The sequence below is a fragment of the Scyliorhinus torazame genome, chromosome 16, assembly GCF_047496885.1.
Source record: "Scyliorhinus torazame isolate Kashiwa2021f chromosome 16, sScyTor2.1, whole genome shotgun sequence".
In the NCBI taxonomy this organism is placed as follows: domain Eukaryota; kingdom Metazoa; phylum Chordata; class Chondrichthyes; order Carcharhiniformes; family Scyliorhinidae; genus Scyliorhinus; species Scyliorhinus torazame.
Window position 1 is genome coordinate 82,942,062 of NC_092722.1, and position 21,383 is coordinate 82,963,444.

Consider the following 21,383-nt stretch of genomic DNA (forward strand, 5'->3'; position numbering starts at 1 on the left):
GGTGAGATTGAGGGATACGGGGAGATGGTAGGAGTGAGGGATACAGGGAGACGGTGGGAGTGAGGGATACGGGGAGACGGAGGGAGTGAGGGATACGGGGAGACGGTGGGAGTGAGGGATACGAGGAGACGGTGGGAGTGAGGAATATGGGGAGATGGTGGGAGTGAGAGATACGGGGAGACGGTGGGAGTGAGGGTGAGGGAGAGACGGTGGGAATGAGGGATACGGGGAGACGGTGGGAGTGAGGGAAACGGGGTGACGGTGGGAGTGAGGGATACAGGGAGATGGCAGGACTGAGGGATACGGGGAGACGGTGGGAATGAGGGATATTGGGAGACGGTGGGAGTGAGGGATACGAGGAGAGGGTGGGAGTGAGGGATATTGGGAGACTGTGGGTTTGAGTGATACAGGAAGACAGTGGGAGTGAGGGATACGGGGAGACGGTGGCAGTGAGGAATACGGGGAGATGGTGGGAGTGAGAGATACGGGTAGACGGTGGGAGTGAGGGATATGGGGAAACGGTGGTTGTGAGTGAAACGGGGATACGGTGGGATTGAGGGATACAGGGAGATGGCAGGACTAAGGGATACAGGAAGACGGTGGGAATGAGGGATACGGGGAGACGGTGATGAGTGAAGGGATACTGGGAGACGGTGGGAGCGAGGGATTCGGGGAGACGGTGGGAGCGAGGGATACGATGAGACTGTGGGAATGAGGGATAGGGGGAGACGGTGGGAGTGAGAGATATGGGGTATCGGTGGGAGTGAGTGGTACGGGGCGACGGTGGGAGTGAGGGATACCGGAAGACGGCGAGAGTGAGGGAGACGGGGATACGGTGGGACTGAGGGATACGGGGAGCTGGTGGGAGTGAGAGATACGGGGAGACCGTGGGAGTGAGGGAGACGGAGAGACGGTGGGAGTGAGGGCTACGGGGAGACTGTGGGAGTGAGGGATACGGGGAGACTGTGGGAGTGAGGGAAACGTGGTGACGGTGGGATTGAGGGATACAGGGAGATGGCAGGACTGAGGGATACAGGGAGACGGTGGGAATGAGGGATATGGGGAGACGGTGGGAGTGAGGGATACGAGGAGACGGTGGGAGTGAGGGATATTGAGAGACTGTGGGTTTGAGGGATACAGGGAGATTGTGGGAGTGAGGGATACGGGGAGACGATGTGAGTGAGGGATACGGGGAGACAGTGAGAGTGAGGGACGCAGGGAGACGGTGGGAGTGAGGGATATGGGGAGACAGTGGGAGTGAGGGATACGGGGAGACGGTGGGTGTGAGGAATACGGGGAGATGGTGGGAGTGAGAGATACGGGGAGACGGTGGTTGTGAGAGAAACGGGGATATAGTTGGATTGAGGGATACAGGGAGATGGCGGGACTGAGGGATACAGGGAGACGGTGGGAATGAGGGATATGGGGAGACGGTGGGAGTGAGGGATACGGGGAGACGGTGGGAGTGAGGGATATTGGGAGACTGTGGGTTTAAGGGATACAGGGAGACAGTGGGAGTCAGGGATACGGGGAGACGATGGGAGTGAGGGATACAGGGAGACGGTGGGAGTGAGGGATACGGGGAGACGGTGGGTGTGAGGGAGACGGATAGACGGTGAGAGTGAGTGATACGGGGAGACGGTGGAAGTGAGGGATACAGGGAGACGGTGGGAGTAAGGGATACGGGGAGACAGTGGGAGTGAGGGATACGGGGAGACGGTGGGCGTGAGGGATATGGGGAGATGGTGGTAGTGAGGAATATTGGGAGATGGTGGTAGTGAGGAATACGGGAAGACAGTGGGAGTGAGGGATACAGGGAGACGGTGGGAGTGAGGGATACAGGGAGATGGTGGTAGTGAGGAATACGGGAAGACAGTGGGAGTGAGGGATACAGGGAGACGGTGGGAGCGAGGGATTCGGGGAGACGGTGGGAGCGAGGGATACGATGAGACTGTGGGAATGAGGGATAGGGGGAGACGGTGGGAGTGAGAGATATGGGGAGACAGTGGGAAGGAGGGATATGGGGTATCGGTGGGAGTGAGGGGTACGAGGCGACGGTGGGAGTGAGGGATACCGGAAGACGGCGAGAGTGAGGGAGACGGGGATACGGTGGGACTGAGGGATACGGGGAGATGGTGGGAGTGAGAGATACGGGGAGACTGTGGGAGTGAGGGAAACGTGGTGACGGTGGGATTGAGGGATACAGCGAGATGGCAGGACTGAGGGATACAGGGAGACGGTGGGAATGAGGGTTATGTGGAGACGGTGGGAGTGAGGGATACGAGGAGACGGTGGGAGTGAGGGATATTGGGAGACTGTGGGTTTGAGGGATGCAGGGAGATTGTGGGAGTGAGGGACACGGGGAGACGGTGGGAGTGAGGGATACGGGGAGACAGTGAGAGTGAGGGATACAGGGAGACGGTGGGAGTGAGGGATATGGGGAGACGGTGGGAGTGAGGGACACAGGGAGACGGTGGGAGCGAGTGATACGGCTATACGGTGGGAGTGAGGGATACGGGGAGACAGTGGGAGTGAGGGATACGGGGAGACGGTGGGTGTGAGGAATACGGGGAGATGGTGGGAGTGAGAGATACGGGGAGACGGTGGGAGTGAGGGAGATGGAGAGACGGTGGAAGTGAGGGATGCGGGGAGACGGTGGTTGTGAGAGAAACGGGGATACAGTGGGATTGAGGGATACAGGGAGACGGTGGGAATGAGGGATATGGGGAGACGGTGGGAGTGAGGGATACGAGGAGACGGTGGGAGTGAGGGATATTGGGAGACTGTGGGTTTGAGGGATACAGGGAGATTGTGGGAGTGAGGGATACAGGGAGACAGTGGGAGTCAGGGATACGGGGAGACGATGGGAGTGAGGGATACAGGGAGACGGTGGGAGTAAGGGATACGGGGAGACAGTGGGAGTGAGGAATACGGGGAGATGGTGGGAGTGGGAGATACGGGGAGACGGTGGGAGTGAGGGAGACGGAGAGACGGTGGGAGTGAGGGATACGGGGAGACGGTGGGAGAGAGGAATACGGGGAGACGGAGGGAGGTAGTGATACGGGGAGACGGTGGGAGTGAGGGATACGGGGAGACGGTGGGAGTGAGGAATACGGGGAGATGGTGGGAGTGGGAGATACGGGGAGACGGTGGGAGTGAGGGAGACGGAGAGACGGTGGGAGTGAGGGATACGGGGAGACGGTGGGAGAGAGGAATACGGGGAGACGGAGGGAGGTAGTGATACGGGGAGACGGTGGGAGTGAGGGACACAGGGAGACGGTGGGAGAGAGGAATACGGGGAGACGGAGGGAGGTAGTGATACGGGGAGACGGTGGGAGTGAGGGATACGGGGAGACGTTGGGAGTGAGGCGTACGGGAAGAGTGTGGGGGTGAGGGACACGGGTAGACGGTGGGAGTGAGGAATACGGGGACATGGTGGGAGTGAGAGATACGGGGAGAGGGTGGGAGTGAGGGAAACGGGGAGACGGTGGGAGTGAGGGATACGGGGAGGTGGTGGGAGTGAGGGGTCCGGGGAGATGGTGGGAGTGAGGGAAACGGGGGGACGGTGGGATTGAGGGATCCAGGGAGATGGCAGGACTGAGGGATACAGGGAGACGGTGGGAATGAGGGTCATGGGGAGACGGTGGGAGTGAGGGATTCGAGGAGACGGTGGGTGTGAGGGATATTGGGAGACGTTGGGATTGAGGGATACAGGGAGACGGTGAGAGTGAGGGACACGGGGAGACGGTGGGAGTGAGGAACACGGGGAGACCGTGGGAGTGAGGGGTTTGGGGAGACGGTGGGAGTGAGTGACACAGGGAAACGGTGGGAGTGAGGGATACGGGAATACAGTGGGAGTGAGGGATACGGGGAGGTCGTGGGAGTGAGGGGTACGGGGAGATGGTGGGAGTGAGGGATACGGGGAGACGGTGCGGGTAAGGGATACGGGGAGACGGTGGGAGTGAGGGGTACGGGAAGACAGTGGGGGTGAGGGATACGGGGAGTTGGTGGGAGTGAAGGATACTGGGAAACGGTGGGATTGAGGGATACGGGGAGACGGTGGGAGTGAGGGATACGGGGAGAGTGAGGGAGTGAGGGATACGGGGAGATGGTGAGAGTGAGGGATACGGGGAGACGGAGGGAGTGAGGGATACGGGGAGACGGTGAGATTGAGGGATACGGGGAGATGGTAGGAGTGAGGGATACAGGGAGACGGTGGGAGTGAGGGATACGGGGAGACGGAGGGAGTGAGGGATACGGGGAGACGGTGGGAGTGAGGGATACGAGGAGACGGTGGGAGTGAGGAATATGGGGAGATGGTGGGAGTGAGAGATACGGGGAGACGGTGGGAGTGAGGGTGAGGGAGAGACGGTGGGAATGAGGGATACGGGGAGACGGTGGGAGTGAGGGAAACGGGGTGACGGTGGGAGTGAGGGATACAGGGAGATGGCAGGACTGAGGGATACGGGGAGACGGTGGGAATGAGGGATATTGGGAGACGGTGGGAGTGAGGGATACGAGGAGAGGGTGGGAGTGAGGGATATTGGGAGACTGTGGGTTTGAGTGATACAGGAAGACAGTGGGAGTGAGGGATACGGGGAGACGGTGGCAGTGAGGAATACTGGGAGATGGTGGGAGTGAGAGATACGGGTAGACGGTGGGAGTGAGGGATATGGGGAAACGGTGGTTGTGAGTGAAACGGGGATACGGTGGGATTGAGGGATACAGGGAGATGGCAGGACTAAGGGATACAGGAAGACGGTGGGAATGAGGGATACGGGGAGACGGTGATGAGTGAAGGGATACTGGGAGACGGTGGGAGCGAGGGATTCGGGGAGACGGTGGGAGCGAGGGATACGATGAGACTGTGGGAATGAGGGATAGGGGGAGACGGTGGGAGTGAGAGATATGGGGTATCGGTGGGAGTGAGTGGTACGGGGCGACGGTGGGAGTGAGGGATACCGGAAGACGGCGAGATTGAGGGAGACGGGGATACGGTGGGACTGAGGGATACGGGGAGATGGTGGGAGTGAGAGATACGGGGAGACCGTGGGAGTGAGGGAGACGGAGAGACGGTGGGAGTGAGGGCTACGGGGAGACTGTGGGAGTGAGGGATACGGGGAGACTGTGGGAGTGAGGGAAACGTGGTGACGGTGGGATTGAGGGATACAGGGAGATGGCAGGACTGAGGGATACAGGGAGACGGTGGGAATGAGGGATATGGGGAGACGGTGGGAGTGAGGGATACGAGGAGACGGTGGGAGTGAGGGATATTGGGAGACTGTGGGTTTGAGGGATACAGGGAGATTGTGGGAGTGAGGGATACGGGGAGACGATGTGAGTGAGGGATACGGGGAGACAGTGAGAGTGAGGGACGCAGGGAGACGGTGGGAGTGAGGGATATGGGGAGACAGTGGGAGTGAGGGATACGGGGAGACGGTGGGTGTGAGGAATACGGGGAGATGGTGGGAGTGAGAGATACGGGGAGACGGTGGTTGTGAGAGAAACGGGGATATAGTTGGATTGAGGGATACAGGGAGATGGCGGGACTGAGGGATACAGGGAGACGGTGGGAATGAGGGATATGGGGAGACGGTGGGAGTGAGGGATACGGGGAGACGGTGGGAGTGAGGGATATTGGGAGACTGTGGGTTTAAGGGATACAGGGAGACAGTGGGAGTCAGGGATACGGGGAGACGATGGGAGTGAGGGATACAGGGAGACGGTGGGAGTGAGGGATACGGGGAGACGGTGGGTGTGAGGGAGACGGATAGACGGTGAGAGTGAGTGATACGGGGAGACGGTGGAAGTGAGGGATACAGGGAGACGGTGGGAGTAAGGGATACGGGGAGACAGTGGGAGTGAGGGATACGGGGAGACGGTGGGCGTGAGGGATATGGGGAGATGGTGGTAGTGAGGAATATTGGGAGATGGTGGTAGTGAGGAATACGGGAAGACAGTGGGAGTGAGGGATACAGGGAGACGGTGGGAGTGAGGGATACAGGGAGATGGTGGTAGTGAGGAATACGGGAAGACAGTGGGAGTGAGGGATACAGGGAGACGGTGGGAGCGAGGGATTCGGGGAGACGGTGGGAGCGAGGGATACGATGAGACTGTGGGAATGAGGGATAGGGGGAGACGGTGGGAGTGAGAGATATGGGGAGACAGTGGGAAGGAGGGATATGGGGTATCGGTGGGAGTGAGGGGTACGAGGCGACGGTGGGAGTGAGGGATACCGGAAGACGGCGAGAGTGAGGGAGACGGGGATACGGTGGGACTGAGGGATACGGGGAGATGGTGGGAGTGAGAGATACGGGGAGACTGTGGGAGTGAGGGAAACGTGGTGACGGTGGGATTGAGGGATACAGCGAGATGGCAGGACTGAGGGATACAGGGAGACGGTGGGAATGAGGGTTATGTGGAGACGGTGGGAGTGAGGGATACGAGGAGACGGTGGGAGTGAGGGATATTGGGAGACTGTGGGTTTGAGGGATGCAGGGAGATTGTGGGAGTGAGGGACACGGGGAGACGGTGGGAGTGAGGGATACGGGGAGACAGTGAGAGTGAGGGATACAGGGAGACGGTGGGAGTGAGGGATATGGGGAGACGGTGGGAGTGAGGGACACAGGGAGACGGTGGGAGCGAGTGATACGGCTATACGGTGGGAGTGAGGGATACGGGGAGACAGTGGGAGTGAGGGATACGGGGAGACGGTGGGTGTGAGGAATACGGGGAGATGGTGGGAGTGAGAGATACGGGGAGACGGTGGGAGTGAGGGAGATGGAGAGACGGTGGAAGTGAGGGATGCGGGGAGACGGTGGTTGTGAGAGAAACGGGGATACAGTGGGATTGAGGGATACAGGGAGACGGTGGGAATGAGGGATATGGGGAGACGGTGGGAGTGAGGGATACGAGGAGACGGTGGGAGTGAGGGATATTGGGAGACTGTGGGTTTGAGGGATACAGGGAGATTGTGGGAGTGAGGGATACAGGGAGACAGTGGGAGTCAGGGATACGGGGAGACGATGGGAGTGAGGGATACAGGGAGACGGTGGGAGTAAGGGATACGGGGAGACAGTGGGAGTGAGGGATACGGGGAGACGGTGGGCGTGAGGGATAGGGGGAGACGGTGGTAGTGAGGAATACGGGAAGACAGTTGGAGTGAGGGATACAGGGAGACGGTGGGAGTGAGGGATACTGGGAGACGGTGGGAGCGAGGGATACGGGTAGACGGTGGGACTGAGGGATAGGTGGAGACGGTGGGAGTGAGGGATATGGGGAGACGGCGGGAGTGAGGGATATGGGCTATCGGTGGGAGTGAGGGGTACGGGGAGACGGTGGGAGTGATGGATACCGGAAGACGGCGGGAGTGAGGGAGACGGGCAGACGGTGGGACTCAGGGATACGGTGAGACGGTGGGAGTGAGGAATACGGGGAGATGGTGGGAGTGAGAGATACGGGGAGACGGTGGGAGTGAGGGAGACGGAGAGACGTTGGGAGTGAGGGAAACGGGGGGGAGCGGTGGGAATGAGGGATATGGGGAGATGGTGGGAGGAAGGGATTCGAGGAGATGGTGGGAGTGAGGGATATTGGGAGACGGTGGGCTTGAGGGAGACAGGGAGACAGTGGGAGTGAGGGATACAGGGAGACGATGGGAGTGAGGGATATGGGGAGACGGAGGGAGTGAGGGATACGGGGAGACGGTGAGACTGAGGGATACGGGGAGCTGGTGGGAGTGAGGGATACAGGGAGATGGTGGGAGTGAGGGATACGGGGAGACGGAGGGAGTGAGGGATACGGGGATACGGTGGAAGTGAGGGATACGGGGAGACGGTGGGAGTGAGGAATATGGGGAGATGGTGGGAGTGAGAGATACGGGGAGACGGTGGGAGTGAGGGAGAGGGAGAGACAGTGGGAGTGAGGGATACGGGGAGATGGTGGGAGTGAGGGGAACGGGGTGACGGTGGGAGTGAGGGCAACGGGGTGACCGTGGGATTGAGGGATACAGGGAGATGGCAGGACTGAGGGATACAGGGAGACGGTGGGAATGAGGGATATGGGGAGACGGTGGGAGTGAGGGATATTGGGAGACTGTGGGTTTGAGTGATACAGGGAGACAGTGGGAGTGAGCGTAACGGGGAGACGGTGGGAGTGAGGGATTCGGGGAGACGGTGGGAGTGAGGGATATGGGGAGACGGTGGGAGTCAGGGACACAGGGAGATGGTGGGAGTGAGGGATACGGGGATACGGTGGGAGTGAGGGATATGGGGAGACGGTGGAAGTGAGGGATACGGGGAGGTGGTGGGAGTGAGCGGTACGGGGAGACGGTGTGAGTGAGCGGTATGGGAAGACCGTGGGGGTGAGGGATACGGCGAGACGGTGGGATTGAGGGATACGGGGAGACTGTGGGAGTGAGGGATGCGGGGAGACGGTGGGAGTGAGGAATACGGGGAGATGGCGGGAGTGAGAGATGCGGGGAGACAGTGGGAGTGAGGGATACGTGGAGACGGTGGTTGTGAGGGAAACGGTGATACGGTGGGATTGAGGGATACAGGGAGATGGCAGGACCGAGGGATATAGGAAGGCAGTGGGAATGAGGGATATGGGGAGACGGTGGGAGTGAGGGATACGAGCAGACAGTGGGAGTGAGGGACATGGGGAGACGGTGGAAGTGAGAGATATGGGGAGACGGTGCGTGTGAGGGATACGGGGAGACGGTGGGAGTGAGGGATACAGGGAGACGGTGGGAGTTAGGAATACGGGGAGATGGTGGGAGTTAGGAATACGGATAGACGGTGAGAGTGAGGGATACGGGGAGACGGTGGGAGTGAGGGATACAGGGAGACGGTGGGAGTAAGGGATACGGGGAGACAGTGGGAGTGAGGGATACGGGGAGACGGTGGGCGTGAGGGATAGGGGGTGACGATGGGAGTGAGGGATATGGGAAGACAGTGGGAGTGAGGGATACAGGGAGACGGTGGGAGTGAGGGATACTGGGAGACGGTGGGAGCGAGGGATACGGGTAGACGGTGGGAGCGAGGGATATGATGAGACTGTGGGAGTGAGGGATACGGGGAGACAGTGGGAGTGAGGGATATGGGGAGACGGCGGTAGTGAGGGATATGGGGTATCGGTGGGAGTGAGGGATACGGGGCGACGGTGGGAGTGAGGGATACCGGAAGACGGCGGGAGTGAGGGGGACGGGCAGACGGTCGGACTAAGGGATACGGTGAGACGGTGGGCGTGATGGACACAGAGAGACGGTGGGAGTGAGGAATACGGGGAGATGGTGGGTGTGAGGGAAACGGGGGGACGGTGGGATTGAGGGATACAGGGAGATGGCAGGACTGAGGGATACAGGGAGACGGTGGGAATGAGGGATATGGGGAGACGGTGGGAGTGAGGGGCACGAGGAGACGGTGGGAGTGAGGGATATTGGGAGACATTGGGATTGAGGGATACAAGGAGACAGTGGGACTGTGGGATACGGGGAGACGATGGGAGTGAGGGATACGGGGAGACGGTGGGAATGAGGGATACGGGGAGACGATGGGAGTGATGGATACGGGGAGACGGTGGGAGTGAGGGATACGGGGAGACGGTGGGAGTGAGGGATACGGGGAGAGTGAGGGAGTGAGGGATACGGGGAGACGGTGGGAGTGAGGGATACGGGGAGACGGTGGGAGTGAGGGATACGGGGAGACGGAGGGAGTGAGGGATACGAGGAGACGGTGGGAGTGAGGGATACGGGGAGATGGTGGGAGTGAGAGATACGGGGAGACGGTGGGAGTGAGGGTGAGGGAGAGACGGTGGGAATGAGGGATACGGGGAGATGGAGGGAGTGAGGGATACGGGGAGATTGTGGGAGTGAGGGATACGGGGAGACGGTGGGGGTGAGGAATATGGGGAGATGGTGGGAGTGAGAGATACGGGGAGACGGTGGGAGTGAGGGTGAGGGAGAGACGGTGGGAATGAGGGATACGGGGAGACGGTGGGAGTGAGGGAAACGGGGTGACGGTGGGAGTGAGGGATACAGGGAGATGGCAGGACTGAGGGATACAGGGAGACGGTGGGAATGAGGGATATTGGGAGACGGTGGGAGTGAGGGATACGAGGAGAGGGTGGGAGTGAGGGATATTGGGAGACTGTGGGTTTGAGTGATACAGGGAGACAGTGGGAGTGAGGGATACGGGGAGACGGTGGCAGTGAGGAATACGGGGAGATGGTGGGAGTGAGAGATACAGGGAGATGGCAGGACGAAGGGATACAGGAAGACGGTGGGAATGAGGGATATGGGGAGACGGTGGGAGTGAAGGATACGAGCAGACAGTGGGAGTGAGAGACATGCGGAGAGGTTGGGAGTTAGAGATACGGGGAGACGGTGGGAGTGAGCGGTATGGGAAGACCGTGGGGGTGAGGGATACGGGGAGACGGTGGGAGTGAGGGATACGGGGAGAGTGAGGGAGTGAGGGATACGGGGAGATGGTGAGAGTGAGGGATACGGGGAGACGGAGGGTGTGAGGGATACGGGGAGACGGTGAGATTGAGGTATAAGGGGAGATGGTAGGAGTGAGGGATACAGGGAGACGGTGGGAGTGAGGGATACGGGGAGACGGAGGGAGTGAGGGATACGGGGAGACGGTGGGAGTGATGGATACGGGGAGACGGTGGGAGTGAGGGATACAGGGAGACGGTGGGAATGAGGGATGTGGGGAGACGGTGGGAGTGAGGGATATTGGGAGACTGTGGGTTTGAGTGATACAGGGAGACAGTGGGAGTGACCGATACGGGGAGACGATGGGAGTGAGGGATACAGGGAGACGGTGGGTGAGAGGGATACGGGGAGACGGCGGGAGTGAGGGAGAAGGGTAGATGGTGGGAGTGAGGGATTCGGGGAGACGGTGGGAGTGAGGGATATGGGGAGACGGTGGGAGTCAGGGACACAGGGAGACGGTGGGAATGAGGGATACGGGGATACGGTGGGAGTGACGGATATGGGGAGACGTTGGGAGTGAGGGATACGGGGAGGTGGTCGGAGTGAGCGGTACGGGGAGACGGTGGGATTGAGGGATACGGGGAGACTGTGGGAGTGAGGGATGCGGGGAGACGGTGGGAGTGAGGAATACGGGGAGATGGCGGGAGTGAGAGATGCGGGGAGACGGTGGGAGTGAGGGAGATGGAGAGACGGTGGAAGTGAGGGATACGTGGAGACGGTGGTTGTGAGGGAAACGGTGATACGGTGGGATTGAGGGATACAGGGAGATGGCAGGACTGAGGGATACAGGAAGGCGGTGGGAATGAGGGATATGGGGAGACGGTGGGAGTGAGGGATACCGGAAGATGGCGGGAGTGAGGGAGACGGGCAGACGGTGGGACTAAGCGATACGGTGAGACGGTGGGCGTGATGGACACAGAGAGACGGTGGGAGTGAGGGATACGGGGAGACGGTGGAAGTGAGGAATACGGGGAGATGGTGGGAGTGAGAGATACGGGGAGACGGTGGGAGTGAGGGAGACGGAGAGACTTTGGGAGTGAGGGAAACGGGGAGGCGGTGGGATTGAGGGATACAGGGAGATGGCAGGACTGAGGGATACAGCGAGACGATGGGAATGAGGCATATGGGGAGATGGTGGGAGGACGGGATTCGAGGAGATGGTGGGAGTGAGGGATATTGGGAGACGGTGGGCTTGAGGGAGACAGGGAGACAGTGGGAGTGAGGGATACGGAGAGACGGTGGGAGTGAGGGATATGGGGAGACGGTGGGAGTGAGGAATATGAGGAGATGGTGGGAGTGAGAGATACGGGGAGACGGTGGGAGTGAGGGATACGGGGAGACGGTGGGAGTGAGGGGAACGGGATGACGGTGGGATTGAGGGATATGGGGAGACGGTGGGAGTGAGGGATACGAGGAGACGAAGGGAGGGAGTGATACGGGTAGACGGTGGGAGTGAGGGAGAAGGGTAGATGATGGGAGTGAGGGATACGGGGAGACGGTGGGAGTGAGGGATATGGGGAGACGGTGGGTGTGAGGGATACGGATAGACGGTGGGCGTGATGGACACAGAGAGACGGTGGGAGTGAGGGATACGGGGAGACGGTGGGTGTGAGGGATACGGATAGACGGTGAGAGTGAGGGATACGGGGAGACGGTGGGAGTGAGGGATACAGGGAGACTTGGGAGTGAGGAATACGGGGAGATGGTGGGAGTGAGAGATACGGGGAGACGGTGGGAGTGAGGGAGATGGAGAGACGGTGGAAGTGAGGGATACGGGGAGACGGTGGTTGTGAGGGAAACGGGGATATGGTGGGATTGAGGGATACAGGGAGATGGCAGGACTGAGGGATACAGGAAGGCGGTGGGAATGAGGGATATGGGGAGACGGTGGGAGTGAGGGATACGAGCAGACAGTGGGAGTGAGGGACATGGGGAGACGGTGGTAGTGAGAGATACGGGGAGACGGTGGGTGTGAGGGATACGGATAGACGGTGAGAGTGAGGGATACGGGGAGACGGTGGGAGTGAGGGATACAGGGAGACGGTGGGAGTAAGGGATACGGGGAGACAGTGGGAGTGAGGGATACGGGGAGACGATGGCAGTGAGGGATATGGGGAGACGGTGGGAGTGAGGGATATGGGGAGATGGTGGTAGTGAGGGATAGGGGAAGACAGTGGGAGTGAGGGATACAGTGAGATGGTGGGAGTGAGGGATACTGGGAGACGGTGGGAGCGAGGGATACGGGTAGACGGTGGGAGCGAGGGGTACGATGAGACTGTGGGAGTGAGGGATACGGGGTGACGGTGGGAGTGAGGGATATGGGGAGACAGCGGGAGTGAGGGATATGGGGTATCGGTGGGAGTGAGGGGTACGGGGAGACGGTGGGAGAGAGGGATACCGGAAGACGGCGGGAGTGAGGGAGATGGGCAGACCGTGGGGCGAAGGGATACGGGGAGACGGTGGGCGTGATGGACACAGAGAGACGGTGGGAGTGAGGGAAACGGGGAGACGATGGAAGTGAGGAATACGGGGAGATGGTGGGATTGAGGGACATGGAGAGACGTTGGGAGTGAGGGAAACGGGGAGGCGGTGGGATTGAGGGATACAGGGAGATGGCAGGACTGAGGGATACAGGGAGACGGTGGGAATGAGGGATATGGGGAGACGGTGGGAGTGAGGGATACGAGGAGACGGTGGGAGTGAGGGATATTGGGAGACGATGGGAGTGAGGGATACGGGGAGCCGATGGGAGTGAGGGGTACGGGGAGACGGTGAGAGTGAGGGATACGGGGAGAGTGAGGGAGTGAGGGATACGGGGAGATGGTGAGAGTGAGGGATACGGGGAGACGGAGGGAGTGAGGGATACGGGGAGACGGTGAGATTGGGGGATACGGGGAGATGGTAGGAGTGAGGGATACAGGGAGACGGTGGGAGTGAGGGATACGGGGAGACGGAGGGAGTGAGGGATACGGGGAGACGGTGGGAGTGATGGATACGGGGAGATGGTGGGAGTGGGGAAAATGGGGAGATGGTGGGAGTGAGAGATACAGGGAGACGGTGGGAATGAGGGATACGGGGAGATGGTGGGAGTGAGCGATACGGGGAGACGATGGGAGTGAGGGATACAGGGAGACGGTGGGAGTGAGGGATACAGGGAGACGGTGGGAGAGAGGGATACGGGGAGACGGAGGGAGGGAGTGATACGGGTAGATGGTGGGAGTGAGGGATTCGGGGAGACGGTGGGAGTGAGGGATATGGGGATACGGTGGGAGTGAGGGATACGGGGATACGGTGGGAGTGAGGGATATGGGGAGACGTTGGGAGTGAAGGATACGGTGAGGTGGTGGGAGTGAGCGGTACGGGGAGACGGTGTGAGTGAGCGGTATGGGAAGACCGTGGGGGTGAGGGATACGGGGAGATGGTGGGAGTGAGGGATACGGGGAGACGGTGGGATTGAGGGATACGGGGAGACTGTGGGAGTGAGGGATGCGGGGAGACGGTGGGAGTGAGGAATACGGGGAGATGGCGGGAGTGAGAGATGCGGGGAGACGGTGGGAGTCAGGGAGATGGAGAGACGGTGGAAGTGAGGGATACGGGGAGACGGTGGGAGTGAGGGATACGGGGAGACGGTGGTTGTGAGGGAAACGGTGATACGGTGGGATTGAGGGATACAGGGAGATGGCAGGACTGAGGGATACAGGAAGGCGGTGGGAATGAGGGATATGGGGAGACGGTGGGAGTGAGGGATACCGGAAGACGGCGGGAGTGAGGGAGACGGGCAGACGGTGGGACTAAGCGATACGGTGAGACGGTGGGCGTGATGGACACAGAGAGACGGTGGGAGTGAGGGATACGGGGAGACGGTGGAAGTGAGGAATACGGGGAGATGGTGGGAGTGAGAGATACGGGGAGACTTTGGGAGTGAGGGAAACGGGGAGGCGGTGGGATTGAGGGATACAGGTAGATGGCAGGACTGAGGGATACAGCGAGACGGTGGTAATGAGGGATATGGGGAGATGGTGGGAGGACGGGATTCGAGGAGATGGTGGGAGTGAGGGATACGGGGAGACGGTGGGAGTGAGGGATATTGGGAGACGGTGGGCTTGAGGGAGACAGGGAGACAGTGGGAGTGAGGGATACGGGGAGACGATGGGAGTGAGGAATATGAGGAGATGGTGGGAGTGAGGTATACGGGGAGACGGTGGGAGTGAGGGAGAGGGAGAGACGGTGGGAGTGAGGGGAACGGGGTGACGGTGGGATTGAGGGATACAGGGAGATGTCAGGACTGAGGGATACAGGGAGACGGTGGGAATGAGGGATATGTGGAGACGGTGGGAGTGAGGTACATGGGGAGACCGTGGGAGTGAGGTACATGGGGAGACGGTGGGAGTGTGGGATACAGGGAGATGGTGGGAGTGAGAGATACGGGGAGATGGTGGGAGTAAGGGATACGGCGAGACGGAGGGAGTGAGGGATACGGGGAGGCGGTGGGAGTGAAGGATACGTGGAGACGGTGGGAGTAAGGGAAAAGCGGAACCTGTGGGAGTGAGGGATACAGGGAGACGGTGGTAGTGAGGGATACGGGGAGACGGTGGTAGTGAGGGATACGGGGAGACGGTGGGAGTGAGGGACACGGGGAGACGGTGGGAGTGAGGGATACGGGAGACGGTGGGAGTGAGGGATACAGGGAGACGGTGGGAGTGAGGGATACGGGGAGACGGTGGGAGTGAGGGAGAGGGAGAGACGGTGGGAGTGAGGGGAACGGGGTGACGGTGGGATTGAGGGATACAGGGAGATGTCAGGACTGAGGGATACAGGGAGACGGTGGGAATGAGGGATATGTGGAGACGGTGGGAGTGAGGTACATGGGGAGACCGTGGGAGTGAGGTACATGGGGAGACGGTGGGAGTGTGGGATACAGGGAGATGGTGGGAGTGAGAGATACGGGGAGATGGTGGGAGTAAGGGATACGGCGAGACGGAGGGAGTGAGGGATACGGGGAGGCGGTGGGAGTGAAGGATACGTGGAGACGGTGGGAGTAAGGGAAAAGCGGAAACTGTGGGAGTGAGGGATACAGGGAGACGGTGGTAGTGAGGGATACGGGGAGACGGTGGTAGTGAGGGATACGGGGAGACGGTGGGAGTGAGGGACACGGGGAGACGGTGGGAGTGAGGGATACGGGAGACGGTGGGAGTGAGGGATACAGGGAGACGGTGGGAGTGAGGGATACGGGGAGACGGTGGGAGTGAGGGACACAGGGAGACGGTGGGAGTGAGGGATACGGGGAGATGGTGGGAGAGAGGGACACGGGGAGACGGTGGGAGTGAGGGATACGAGGAGGCAGTGGGAGTGAGGGATACGGGGAGATGGTGGGAGTGAGAGATACGGGGAGACGGTGGGAGTGAGGGCTACAGGGCGATGGTGGGAGTGAGGCATACGGGGAGACGGTGGGAGTGAGGGACACAGGGAGACGGTGGGAGTGAGGGATACGGGGAGATGGTGGGAGTGAGAGATACGGGGAGACGGTGGGAGTGAGGGATACAGCGAGACGGTGGGAGTGAGGGCTACAGGGAGATGGTGGGAGTCAGGGCTACAGGGAGATGGTGGGAGTCAGGGATACGGGGAGACGGTGGGAGTGAGGGATACGCGGAGATGGTGGGAGTGACGGATACAGGGAGACGGTGGGAGTGAGGGATACAGGGAGACGGTGGGAGTGAGGGCTACAGGGAGATGGTGGGAGTCAGGGATACGGGTAGACGGTGGGCATGAGGGAGAAGGGTAGATGGTGGGAGTGAGGGATACGGGGAGACGGTGGGAGTGAGGGATATTGGGAGACGGTGGGAGTCAGGGACAGAGGGAGACGGTGGGAGTGAGGGATACGGGGATACGGTGGGAGTGAGGGGTATGGGAAGACCGTGGGGGTGAGGGATACGGAGAGATTGTGGGAGTGAGGGATACGGGGAGACGGTGGGATTGAGGGATACGGGGAGACGGTGGGAGTGAGGAATACGGGGAGATATCGGGAGTGAGAGATGCGGGGAGACGGTGGGAGAGAGGGATATTGGGAGACGGTGGGAGTGAGGGATACGCGGAGATGGTGGGAGTGAGAGATAGTGGGAGACGGTGGGATTGAGGGATACAGGGAGACAGTGGGAGTGTGGGACACAGGGAGACGGTGGGAGTGAGGGATACGGGGAGATGGTGGGAGAGAGGGACACGGGGAGACGGTGGGAGTGAGGGATACGGGGAGACTGTGGGAGTGAGGGATACGGAGAGACGGTGGGAGTGAGGGATACGGGGAGACGGTGGGAGTGAGGGATACGGGGAGATGGTGGGAGTGAGGGACACAGGGAGACGGTGGGAGTGAGGGATACGGGGAGACGGTGGGAGTGAGGGACACAGGGAGACGGTGGGAGTGAGGGATACGGGGAGATGGTGGGAGAGAGGGACACGGGGAGACGGTGGGAGTGAGGGATACGGGGAGACGGTGGGAGTGAGGAATACGGGGAGATGGTGGGAGTGAGGAATACGGGGAGACGGTGGGAGTGAGGGCTACAGGGCGATGGTGGGAGTGAGGGACACAGGGAGACGGTGGGAGTGAGGGATATGGGGAGATGGTGGGAGTGAGAGATACGGGGAGACGGTGGGAGTGAGGGATACAGGGAGACGGTGGGAGTGAGGGCTACAGGGAGATGGTGGGAGTCAGGGATACGGGGAGACGGTGGGAGTGAGGGATACGGGGAGACGGTGAGAGTGAGGGACACGGGGAGACGGTGGGAGTGAGGGACACGGGGAGACGGTGGGAGTGAGGGATATGGGGAGACGGTGGTAGTGAGGGACACAGCTAAACGGTGGAGTGAGAGATACGGGGAGATGGTGGGAGTGAGGGATACGGGGAAAGGGTGGGATTGAGGGATACGGGGAGACGGTAGGAGTGAGGGATACGGGGACACGGTGGGAGTGAGGAATACAGGGGAGATGGTGGAAGTGAGGGGTACGGGGAGACGGTGGGAGTGAGGGATACGGGGAGATGGTGGGAGTGAGGGAGACGGAGAGACGGTGGGAGTGAGGGATAAGGGGAGACGGTGGGAGTGAGGGAGACGGAGAGACGGTGGGAGTGAGGGAAACAAGGATACGGTGGGATTGAGGGATACAGGGAGATGGCAGGACTGAGGGATACAGGGACACGGTGGGAATGAGGGAAACGGGGAGACGGTGGGAGTGAGGGATACGCGGAGATGGTGGGATTGAGGGACACAGTGAGACGGTGGTTCTGAGGGATACGGGGAGATGGTGGGAGAGAGGGATACGGGGAGACGGTGGGATTGAGGGATACGGGGAGACGGTGGGATTGAGGGACACAGTGAGACGGTGGTTCTGAGGGATACGGGGAGATGGTGGGAGAGAGGGATACGGGGAGACGGTGGGAGTGAGGGATACGAGGAGGCAGTGGGAGTGAGGGATACGGGGAGATGGTGGGGAGTGAGAGATACGGGGAGACGGTGGGAGTGAGGGATACAGGGAGATGGTGGGAGTGAGGGATACAGGGAGATGGTGGGAGTGAGGGATACAGGGAGATGGTGGGAGTGAGAGATACGGGGAGATGGTGGGAGTGAGGGATACAGGGAGATGGTGGGAGTGAGGGATACGGCGAGACGGTGGGAGTGAGGGATACGGGGAGGCGGTGGAAGTGAAGGATACGTGGAGACGGGGGTAGTTAGGGAAAAGCGGAAACTGTGGGAGTGAGGGATACGGGGAGACGGTGGGAGTGAGGGACACGGGGAGACGGTGGGAGTGAGGGATACGGGGAGACGGTGGGAGTGAGGGATACGGGAAGACGGTGAGTGTGAGGGACACGGTGAGACGGTGGGAGTGAGGGATACGGGGAGACAGTGAGAGTGAGGGATACGGGGAGACGGTGGGAGTGAGGTACACAGGGACACGGTGGGAGTGAGTGATACCGGGAGATGGTGGGAGTGAGGGACACGGGGAGACGGTGGGAGTGAGGGATACGGGGAGACGGTAGGAGTGAGGGATACAGGGAGATGGTGGGAGTGAGGGATACGGCGAGACGGTGGGAATGAGGGATACGGGGAGGCGATGGGAGTGTGGGATACGTGGAGACGGTGGGAGTGAAGGATATGGGGAAACTGTGGGAGTGAGGGATACGGGGAGACGGAGGGAGTGAGGGATACGGGGAGACGGTGGGAGTGAGGGAGAAGGGGAGACGGTGAGAGTGAGGGACACGGGGAGACGGTGGGAGTGAGGAACAGGGGGGGACCATGGGAGTGATTAATATGGGGAGACGGTGGGAGTGAGGGACACAGGGAAACGGTGTGAGTGAGGGATACGGGGATACGGTGGGAGTGAGGGATACGGGGAGACGGTGGGAGTGAGGGGTACGGGGAGATGGGCGGAGTGAGGTATACGGGGACATGGTGGGAGTGAGAGATACAGGGGAGATGGTGGGAGTGGGGGATACGGGGAGACGGTGGGAGTGACGAATACGGGGAGATGGTGGGAGTGAGAGTTACGGGGGGACGGTGGGAGTGAGGGAAACGGAGAGACGGTGGGAGTGAGGGATACGGGGAGATGGTGGGAGTGAGAGATACGGGGAGACGGTGGGAATGTGGGATACCGGGAGACGGTGGGAGTGAGGGGTACGGGAAGACTGTGGGGGTGAGGGATACGGGGAGTTGGTGGGAGTGAGGGATACTGGGAAACGGTGGGATTGAGGGATACGGGGAGACGGTGGGAGTGAGGGATACGGGGAGGTGGTGGGAGTGAGGGGTCCGGGGAGACGGTAGGAGTGAGGAATACGGGGACATGGTGGGAGTGAGAGATACAGGGGAGATGGTGGGAGTGAGGGATACGGGGAGACGGTGGGAGTGACGAATACGGGGAGATGGTGGGAGTGAGAGTTACGGGGAGACGGTGGGAGTGAGGGAAACGGAGAGACGGTGGGAGTGAGGGATACGGGGAGATGGTGGGAGTGAGAGATACGGGGAGACGGTGGGAATGTGGGATATGGGGAGACGGTGGGAGTGAGGGATACGAGGAGACGGTGGGAGTGAGGGATATTGGGAGACGTTGGGATTGAGGGATACAGGGAGACGGTGGGAGTGAGGGATACAGGGAGACGGTGAGAGTGAGGGATACGGGGAGATGGTGGGAGTGAGGGATACAGGGAGACGGTGGGAGTGAGGGATGCGGGGAGACGGAGGGAGTGAGGGATACGGGGAGACGGTGGGAGTGAGGGATACGGGTAGATGGTGGGAGTGAGGGATACGGGTAGATGGTGGGAGTGAGGGATACGGGGAGACGGTGGGAGTGAGGGATACCGGGAGGTGGTGGGAGTGAGGGATCCCGGGAGACGGTGGGATTGAGGGATATGGGGAGACAGTGGGAGTGAGGGATACGGGGAGATGGTGGGAGTGAGGAATACGGGGAGATGGTGGGAGTGAGAGATACGGGGAGACGGTGGGAGTTAGGGAGATGGGGAGACGGTGGTAGTGAGGGAAACGGGGATACGGTGGGATTGAGTGATACAGGGAGGTGGAAGGACTAAGGGATACAGGAAGACGGTGGGAATGAGGGCTATGGGGAGACGGTATGAGTGAGGGATACGAGCAGACAGTTGGAGTGAGGGACATGCGGAGAGGGTGGGAGTGAGTGATACGGGGAGACGGTGGGTGTGAGGGATACGGATAGACGGTGAGAGTGAGGGATACAGGGAGACGGTGGGAGTGAGGGATACGGGGAGACGGTGGGAGTGAGGGATACAGGGAGACGGTGGGAGTGAGAGATATGGGGAGACGGCGGGAGTGAGGGATACGGGGCGACGGTGGGAGTGAGGGAGACCGGAAGACGGTGGGAGTGAGGGATACGGTGAGACGGTGGGAGTGAGGGATACAGGGAGACGGTGGGAGTGAGGAATACGGGGAGATGGTGGGAGTGAGGGATACAGGGAGACGGTGGGAGTGAGGGATACGGAGAGGCGGTGGGAGTGAGGGATACGGGGAGACAGTGGGAGTGAGGGATACAGGGAGACGGTGGGAGTGAGGGATACGGGGAGACGGTGGGAGTGAGGGATACGAGGAGACGTAGGGAGGGAGTGATACGGGTAGACGGTGGAAGTGAGTGAGAAGGGTAGATGGTGGGAGTGAGGGATACGGGGAGACGATGGGAGTGAGGGATACGGGGAGACGGTGGGAGTGAGGGACTCGGGGAGACGGTGGGAGTGAGGGATACGGGGAGACGGTGGGAGTGAGGGATACGGGGAGACGGTGGGAGTGAGGGATATGGGGAGACGGTGGGAGTAAGGGACACAGTGAGACGGTGGGAGTGAGGGATACGGGGAGACGGTGGGAGTGAGGGATATTGGGAGACGGTGGGAGTAAGGGACACAGGGAGATGGTGGGAGTGAGGGATACGGGGAGACGGTGGGAGTGAGGGACACTGGGAGACGGTGGGAGTGAGGGATATGGGGAGACGGTGGGAGTAAGGGACACAGGGAGACGGTGGGAGTGAGGGATACGGGGAGACGGTGGGAGTGAGGGATACAGGGAGACGGTGGGAGAGAGAGATACGGGGAGATTGTGGGAGTGAGGGATCCGGGGAGACGGTGGGATTGAGGGATACGGGGAGGTGGTGGGAGTGAGGGGTCCGGGGAGACGGTAGGAGTGAGGAATACGGGGACATGGTGGGAGTGAGAGATACAGGGGAGATGGTGGGAGTGAGGGATACGGGGAGACGGTGGGAGTGACGAATACGGGGAGATGGTGGGAGTGAGAGTTACGGGGAGACGGTGGGAGTGAGGGAAACGGAGAGACGGTGGGAGTGAGGGATACGGGGAGATGGTGGGAGTGAGAGATACGGGGAGACGGTG